General features: G+C 36.6%; 1 pseudogene; it reads right to left on the bottom strand.

Moving 5' to 3' along the window:
• Positions 1–808: 808 nt before the first annotated feature.
• On the bottom strand, positions 809–7,822 carry LOC116895227 (annotated as a pseudogene).
• Between the last annotated feature and the right edge of the window lie 988 nt (positions 7,823–8,810).

The raw sequence follows: 8,810 nt of genomic DNA, 5'->3' as shown, positions 1-8,810 counted from the left end.
TATTATCCTTTGTAGGGCTGTATTTTTGGAAAGATTTTGTGTAAATTTGGTTTTGTAATGGAATATCTTAGTTTCCCCATCTATCATAATTGAGAGTTTTGCTGGATACAGTAGCCTGGATTGGCATTTGTGTTCTCCTAGGGTCTTTATGATATCTGTTCAGGATCTTCTAGCTTTCATAGTCTCTGTTGAGAGGACTGGTGTAGTTCTGATAGGTCTGCCTTTATATGTTACTTGATCTTTTCCCCTTAATGCTTTTAATATTCTTTCTTTGTTTTGACTATTATGTGACGGGAGGAATTTCTTTTTCTGTAGGCTTCTTGTATGTTCAGGGGCATCTATTTCTTCACAGTAGACATTTTCTTCTATAATTTTGTTGAAGATATTTACTGGCCTTTTAAGCCGAGAATCTTCATTCTCTTCTATACCTATTGTTCTTAAGTTTGGTTTTCTCATTTTGACCTGGATTTCCTGGATGTTTAGGGTCAAGAGCTTTTTGCATTTTGCTTTTTCTTTATCTATTGTGTCAATCAATGTTTTCTAACATATCTTCTGCCCTGGAGATTCTCTTTTCAATCCCTTGTATTATGCTGGTCATGCTTTCATCTATGACTCCTGATCTCTTTCCTAGGTTTTCTATCTCTAGGGCTGTCTTCCTTTGTGATTTCTTTATTTTTTTATTTCCATTTTTAGATCCTGAATCGATTTTGCAGTTCCTTCTCCTTTATGTGTTTTCCTGTAACTACCTGTGTTCTCCTGTATTTCTTTAAGGGAGTTATTTATGTCCTTCTTAAAGTCCTTATCATCATCAGGAGATGATTTTAAATTCAAATCTTGCTTTTTTTTTTTTTTTGCCGGAGTTTCCAACTTGGCCTTTTGTGGCACTCACCCCATCGACTTTATTTTCATATCTCCTTGATGGCCCTTCCTCAGAGAGCTGAGCTTGAGCTACATTCCTTCCACCACTTGTAGGGAACGGCTTGCTCTGTGTCTGAGCTCTGAGACCAAGCAGGAGGGTTAGAGCTTTGCTTCACCTATGTATTCTCCTTCGGTGGAGGGGCAGGCATTACCTTTAGGGGGCTCATAGTTTGGAGAATGACAGTCTTCTTTATTGAGGGTTTCACTTTCTAGAGACATCTCACTCTCTCTCCTTCGTGTATTTCTGCCACATGTGGCTGAGGTCCCAGTCTGTGATGACTCACTTCCTGTCCCTGACTCTTCTCTTTCCTGAGTTTCTTCACTTCACCAACTTGGGTGTCTCTCCCAGGCCGGCAGTCTACTTTGGCTCATCTGGTTGATGCTTCCCCTTTTCCTTCTATAGTAGCTCCTCTACTTCTCTTTCTCCAGCAGCTGTGTCAACAGGTTTCATTCCACCAAAGATAGAGGCAGCTCAGCTGGACTAGGAAGTATCAGAAAGGAATCATCATCTTTAGGAGTACTCTAAGGCCTTAGATTCAGTTTGGGTTTTATTTGGGGGGGGGGACTCTATCATCTCAATCTCCTGAGAGTAATCCTCCCTGGAACTCCAAGACTGAAGGATTCATCTGTCATAGAGGTCTTAATAGAGGACATCACCTCCTCTGTAGTCATCATCCCTTCAGTACCCACTTCCAAATGCTCTTCCACACTGCCTATCCTGGAGTCATAGCCTTGGTTATAGTCTCTGTTGCCTAGGTCATTGTAGCAATCCCAGCTAGTGGGGTCATTTGCATCTCCATTGCTCTCTCATACCTGTCTCCATTTTCAGTGTCCTAGCTAAGTATGGCACAGGGTTTTCCATACCACAACATACTCATGTGTTTCTGCAGCAGACCTTCTGCACACACTCTATACTCTCCCCACTGAACTATTAATCACTTCTCTGTTTATCTAGGTGATCCCGTCAAACAAAAGTTCAACTATTAGCTGATATTTTATGACAATAGCCCTTTGATAAGAGTAGACTACCCTGTGCTTTTAAGATGACTTGGTAGATTTCCAGGTACATACTTTCAAAAATTAGTTCTATTGTACTCGTGTGCATGTGCATATTTTTGTATATAATTTCTATATTGTACATATCATAAGTATACCATATGTTATATATCCCAGAAGAATGTAAAAGAATGTATTCCTTTGAAAACACTAATAGATTTCTTTCAACTTTATCTTGATAGTATGAAAATTACAGATTTATGCAGTCATAAAATATATGTCTCTGAAGGCAAGTGGTTATTAACGAATTTCCTAGTTATTTATTTCAAAGAGTCCTATTCATTGTGTTTTATTTAGTATAGGGCTTGGAGACAGTCTCCTGTAAATTAGGAAGCTTTTTCACTGGCCTGAGGAATTTATAGTCCACCTAGAGAGACAACATAAATGCAACAATACGAGGCAATATATCCACAAAGTACAACAAAGATAGTAAAAAAAGTGAACATAAAACAAGAAACAGAAAAACTTTTCCTCATTTCTATTATTTTCTATTCACTTCCTTATTCAGCAAGACAGCACAGTCATGAATTTATGTGTTACCTCAGATAAAATTCTCAAATTAGACTACAATTTCTTGTATGGAACAGAAACTAACTAGTGTGTGGTTTGACTCAAACAGTGTAGAGGCAATAACTATGAATCCCCAAAAACTTCTGGAGGCAATAGGTGGGGTCGGCTAAGTTTTATGTTTAGAAAACCTCACTTTACAGGCTACACATGTTAAGGATTTTAAGAGGGAAATAACAGGTCAAATAGCGTTTCTTCTATGCTGCTCCATGAGGCAGTGTAAAAGGTCAAGGGCAACAGAGTCGTGTCTGAACGCTGCTTGGAGGTCACAATTCCAGGCAGGAGCTTCCATAATAACTTCCCAGCTGTGATACAAAAGAGAGTGTACAGCAATGGATGGAGGAAATCTTACGAAGTGAAAGGTTCGCTGCTCAATGGTCTGTATAAAACTACAGTCAGTAAAAAATGGAGAACAAATTTCCATGCATTTGGTCTTTACCAGCCTTGGAGACTTCAAATAACATTTTCCCAAATTGCTTTTAAGCCCTTCAAAGGTGTCATGCTCCTTCCTTGACTTGAATGATAGTCTAGTCTGTTAGCAATTGTATAACATTTTGAAGGAGATATGAACTATATTTTTTCTTCTGAAACGTCATTTAAACTAATAAAATTTGTTCATATATATACATATATATGAATTTAAAAATTTACCATTGATTTTCTCTGCTTTGAGGAGGTTCTTGTTTGTACTTGGAAAGTTGTTTATTTGGTTCCAGACCTAACTATTGACCTAAGGATTCTTTTCAAAGAGCACTGCCCAATTAGTTGAATTATTTAATGTTACTTCAGGTTTGTTATTTATGCCAGATGTTTTGTATGTAGGGCACACATTTTAAAAGAGTGCACTCTGTAATATTAAATACTATGAAAAATGAATGCTGAGAAATGAATTTAAATTTGAAAAACTGAACAGACTGACAATTGACAAATGACCCAATTAACATTACAGACATTTCAGCATCTTGAAAAATTAAGAGCAAATAAGCAAAATTTTATTTGTATTAGAAACAAAGTTTAGGAGATTATGAAATCATTTGATTTATATTTGAGAAAAAGGATCCAGGATTATTTTTCTAAACTGCTTATTTATTTACGGTGTTTTAGAAGAAGAACAGTAATCTGTGATTAAGAGACTAATCATTTGGAAGTGTTGCTGAAAAAGATTTGTGTGAAAAGGATAGTCACACTTACTTCTTTTTAGTGTGTGTGTGTGTGTGTGTGTGTGTGATATACATGTGTATTTGCACATTGTTGTACATGGTGGTTTCATGTATACACGGGTGGAGACCCAAAATTGATGTTAGAAATCTTTCCCCATTGATTTCCAACTTCTCTACTGAGGCTAGGTTGCTTAGGCAAACCTACAGATTACAGATACTGTTAGTATTAACAATTGAACTAACTGGTATTCACTAATAGTAACTCCTACTTAACTCTTCCTGAGCCATCACCAGAATCTCTCACAGTTATTCATCAGTTTACTCTTCCCACAGATAGAGCTTCTTAAATACCCTAGTCAATGACTGGTTAATGACTATTCCTCTAAACCCTGTCTCTGATATTGACTACAGGATAATGAAACTAGTCATGTCAAGTTGATGGGAATAAATAGATTTACACACACATGCAAAATGTTTGAATTCTGTCTAATCATTTCCATTAGCTCTTTAGGAAAAAGAAAGCAATATAATATTAAATGTACTCTAAAATGTCAGACACCCTTAAGCATAGAAATACAAAGAAACAAAAACAAAACATTATTTTCCTTCTTTGTTTTTGAAAATGTTTTCTTCAATAGGAAAGTATACATAAAAAGGTCAAAAGCCCATTTGCAATGAATCTACTGTGAAAGAGCATCCCCGAATAACTGATATTTCAACTTTTTGGTTTATTTATTTTATGCGAGTAAGCATTTTCCCTGCATGTAGGTATGTATATAATATATGTGCCTGATGTTCATGGAGGTCAAAAGTGTATCAGATCCTTTAGAACTGATGGTTGTGAGAAAGTCCATGTATTCTGGAAACCAAGCCTAGATTCTCTGATACTATAACCACCAAGCCCCATACTTGATACTTATAATCATTTCATTCATCACAATTTCTCAATAAGAACATATTTGTTTGCTTCTTCACATTCTCTCCTCCCTTTATTTAAGTAATCACTCTTCTTTCCTCTGTTGTTCAACTTTTGGCAATCAAAACAGTTCAGGGATTTGCTCTAGGATCTGGTCATGTCTATGGGACTTTGGGGAAACTACTCCAATAGCAGACGTTTAGGATACACACCGAGGAAAAAATAGGATTTAAAAATGAACTGTCCTGACAGACACTCTCATTTCCCTTCAGGTGATACTCCTCTCACATCCTGTCTGTGCTCTATTCAAAGATGTCTCCAGCACTCTATCAAGCACAATAAATACCTCAGTGCATTCTATCATTTGTTTCTTCCTTCAGTATTCTTATTAGGTTTATCTAAATCTCTAAGGAGTATCTTAACATTGTAAATACCTCCAATTACTAGGTCTACTGAGAAGATGTGACTGCTTTGTTTCTGTGCTAGATGGCCCAGCCATTTATTATAGAGCACCTTCTTCCTGACATTATTATCAGACACAGCAGAGCTGTGTTCTCACTTGTACTGCCTGGTTCTCTGGAAAGTAAAGAACTTGAGGGCACGCTGACCTTAGAGTTTGAGAGGATGGAGATCAATTCTTTGTCACCAAGGCTCTATTGGGGATTATACCTAACTGGGAAAGTGTCACACTCTCTGAAGGAACTCAAAGGTTACCATAGTTAAATGATATTGGGTTGTTGGGTGCCAGGAGTTTCAAATCAGATTCATCTGAAAAAATCAATATGGACACAAGACATTTATTGCCTTATTCCATTATACATCCATACCTCAAACATTTAACATGTTGTCAAGAATAATACTTCGAGCTCTTAAACCTTAACCAAATGTAAAAGCAGAGAGCCACAGAAAATTAAATCTTCAGTGAACTAATACATCAAATTTATGATTTTTGTTCTTAGTTATTCCAATGAAACCATGAAGAGGCAAGGGAGAATGTTAAGAGCTGTGTCCAGGAACAAAAGCATTTTTGAAGAAGCATTGGCAATATTCATCAATTAAATAAAACGTACACTTTGGTTAAACAATAACAATGAAGGAGAAGTTAAAAGGACTTATAAAAGATGACTTTGGAGACTAGATTATTTCTAGTTCTTAGTTCTTTAGGGAATGTGATAATTTGAAATGGTTCACTGTGCCTTTTCTGAAATAAGCTGTTATACAGTGTGAAGATTTAGGACATAAGGGTCCAAGCATGGCGTGAGCTGGGAAAGCTGATGATATGGTCTAATATAAGCGTAAGGCAATGACTGTCTAAAGAAAGATAATCCATGGGAAGAAACTTCAAGTTACATATTTGCTTAGTTTGTTTGCATAAACCACTAAATTTATGTTTAAATAATAACAATGTTGAGCAAAAGAACACAGTATTCTATTACTGATATTCTATTATCTTATCCTGTATAAAGTAAATGTAATTAAATAAATGACTTTCTGGTTTGTTAATATTTTTATAGTATAAGTATGGGGTGGATTCATTTGGAGTATTAATGAGAATGCATTAAAATTAGTATGAACCAAAATACAATGTACCACAACATATGGAAAATGACTGTTGACTGTAATTATCTATTTACACTTTAATCTATTGCTTTGTTTAAATGTTTGTTGCATAAATTTTGTTTCACAATATCATTAGTTCAAATAAGACCTAATATATTCTTGTCAAATAGACAAAATATGAGTATACCTTTATTATCCAATTGGGCCATATAATATTTGTACTTATAAAAACCATAGCTGAATAAATTCCCTACCTTCTATTGTTTTAATTTTCAATATTTAGTATTATTAGACCATTCCAACATCTAAGTTTCTCTAGTACAAGTAAACATTATATTTGCCAAATACATACACACATAGGTTCATGCCTATCATCAATAAAGAATATATCGAGTTTATCAGTTTATCTATATTAAAATTTTAAAAAAATTAAATCACAGGTGAAAAAAGTAGCTAAAAGTATATTACTATTTTCTTCACTTCTATTTCTATGTTATAAATAATATATCTCACCAAGTGTATAGGCCTTTAATTCTACAACTTTGGATGTGGATGTAAGCAGATGTCTACGAATTCCAGGCCAGCCTGGTGCACCCAATAAGCCACTGGCCTGCCATGGCTACACAATAAGTTCCAGGCCAAGAATAAACCCATCACATCTGGGTGACTGCCTTTAGCTACAAGTAATCTTCGTACCATCCATGTAGAAGGCCACCAGGGATTCATAGTAAGTCCCTAGTTCAAAACAAAATGAGACCAAATTACCTGAATAATTTTTGAGCAATATACATTCATTTTAATTTTCTCTTGCTTGTTTACATTCATTAAATTAATGTTTTCCATTAAGCTTCTAGAATAGTGAAAACTATTAAAATGTACTTTGAATATTATAGCAAAGAGAAAAGCTGTATTCCTATGAAGCCTCTCCACATGGAAGGATATATTGCAGTATGATGGAAGGAGATAAGAACATTATATTAAAGATTGAGGAAAATGGAGTTGCTACAATGTACCAGGAGAGGAAAAAAAGAAAAGGAAATTTCTTTTTATGGGCAATAAGCCTGTTCTTGTTCAGCCAAGCAGTATTAATATTTTGATAAGAGCAAGATTTAATATGAAGTTTTAGATGACTAGCAACTTGTAGCGAATATTGTGCTTTTTTTTTTTAACTGCATATTACTCTTACTGAAGGTAATTTATTTTTCACTTTGGAGATGCTCAGGATACCTTCCAAAGCAAAGATGCTCAGAGTGGATCACTCAAGACTCTAGTGACTTACAGGCCTAGCTTTAACTATCACCCCAGGTGACAGTAAGTAAGAGGCCTAGCTTTAACATGGTGACAGATCCCTAAGAAGTAACTTTTTAGTGTTTGCAATAAAACATGCTGATTTCATCTATGCCTATCACCTCTGGGTGACTCTACAGAGAATCTTCTTGCTAACCATCTGCAAGCCCACCCACCTGACTGTGTGGGAAGGCAGGCGCACCCCTGGAGATTCTCTTCTCAGTTGTCCTGTCACTTTATCCTTTCCCCAGGGTATAGAGAAACAAATTCCACGAATTGTCAGTCTGGAAGGCAAAGACGATGAGACTATGTGACTAAGGGGTTCATTTGCTAGTATTCTGCTGCATTCGTGACTCATGGTTTTAGAGTGAATTTAGTAAAGAGTAATGTCATTCATTTGAGGATATGCAGAAGTTTATATTCGCTTAGGATCTCGGGATTTCTTTGTTTTCTTGAGAGTTTTAATTTGCTGTTTGGACTTCCTTTCTCCAGTGTGACTCATCACTCTGTAAGCTCATGCTCTGTAATTTGTATTTCAGGAATCAGGATAAGATCTATTGGTATGACCCGTTAAACGGGCATGCTCACAGAAAGCTTCTAAGTAAAATAAACATTGGTTGTATTACAAATTTATAATTCCAAAAATGCCCAATGACTCCTTAGGTTTCATATATATTTCATCCACCTGAAATCATGTCTGAGGTATGCTAAATTGTGTTTTAAAACAAAAAACAATGTCATTGTACTGGCTACTATTTAAAAAATTATTCTATTTATGTACATTCCAAATGCCGCCCCACTTCCCCAGGCTCAGATTTCTTCACACCATACCCCCTTTTCTTTTGCTTCTGAGAGGGTGCTCTTCTACCTACCTTCCCCCATCTCCATGTTGCCCCCGCTTTAGTATCCCCCTTCTCTTGGTCACCAAGTCTCTACAGGACTAGGTGGATTCACCTCCACTGAGGCCATCCAAGGCAGTCCTCTGCTACAAAAGACTAGGGGCTCACTGAACAGTCCATCTCTGGGAATTCAGAAGGGTCTGCGTTCATTGAAATTTTTGTTCTTCCTGTGGTGTTGCCATCCCATTCTGCTCCTTCAATCCTTTCCCTAACTCTTCCATAGGAAGAAGTCCAATGGTTGGCTATAAGTATCTGCATCTATCTCAGTCAACAGCTGGTAGAGCCTCTCAGAGGACAGCCATGCTAGGCTCCTGTCTGTAGCACAACATGGCATCAGTAATAGTGTCAGGGTTTGGTGCCCACCCACGGGGAAGATCCCAAGTTGGGCCAGTCACTGGAAGGCTTATGCTTCAGTCTCTGCTCCATTTTTTTTCCCTGTTTTCCTTT

Source organism: Rattus rattus, chromosome 3 (assembly GCF_011064425.1).
Source record: "Rattus rattus isolate New Zealand chromosome 3, Rrattus_CSIRO_v1, whole genome shotgun sequence".
Classification (NCBI taxonomy): Eukaryota; Metazoa; Chordata; class Mammalia; order Rodentia; family Muridae; genus Rattus; species Rattus rattus.
Note: the sequence above shows the minus strand (reverse complement) of the source record. Positions and strands in the feature narration are given on the sequence as shown.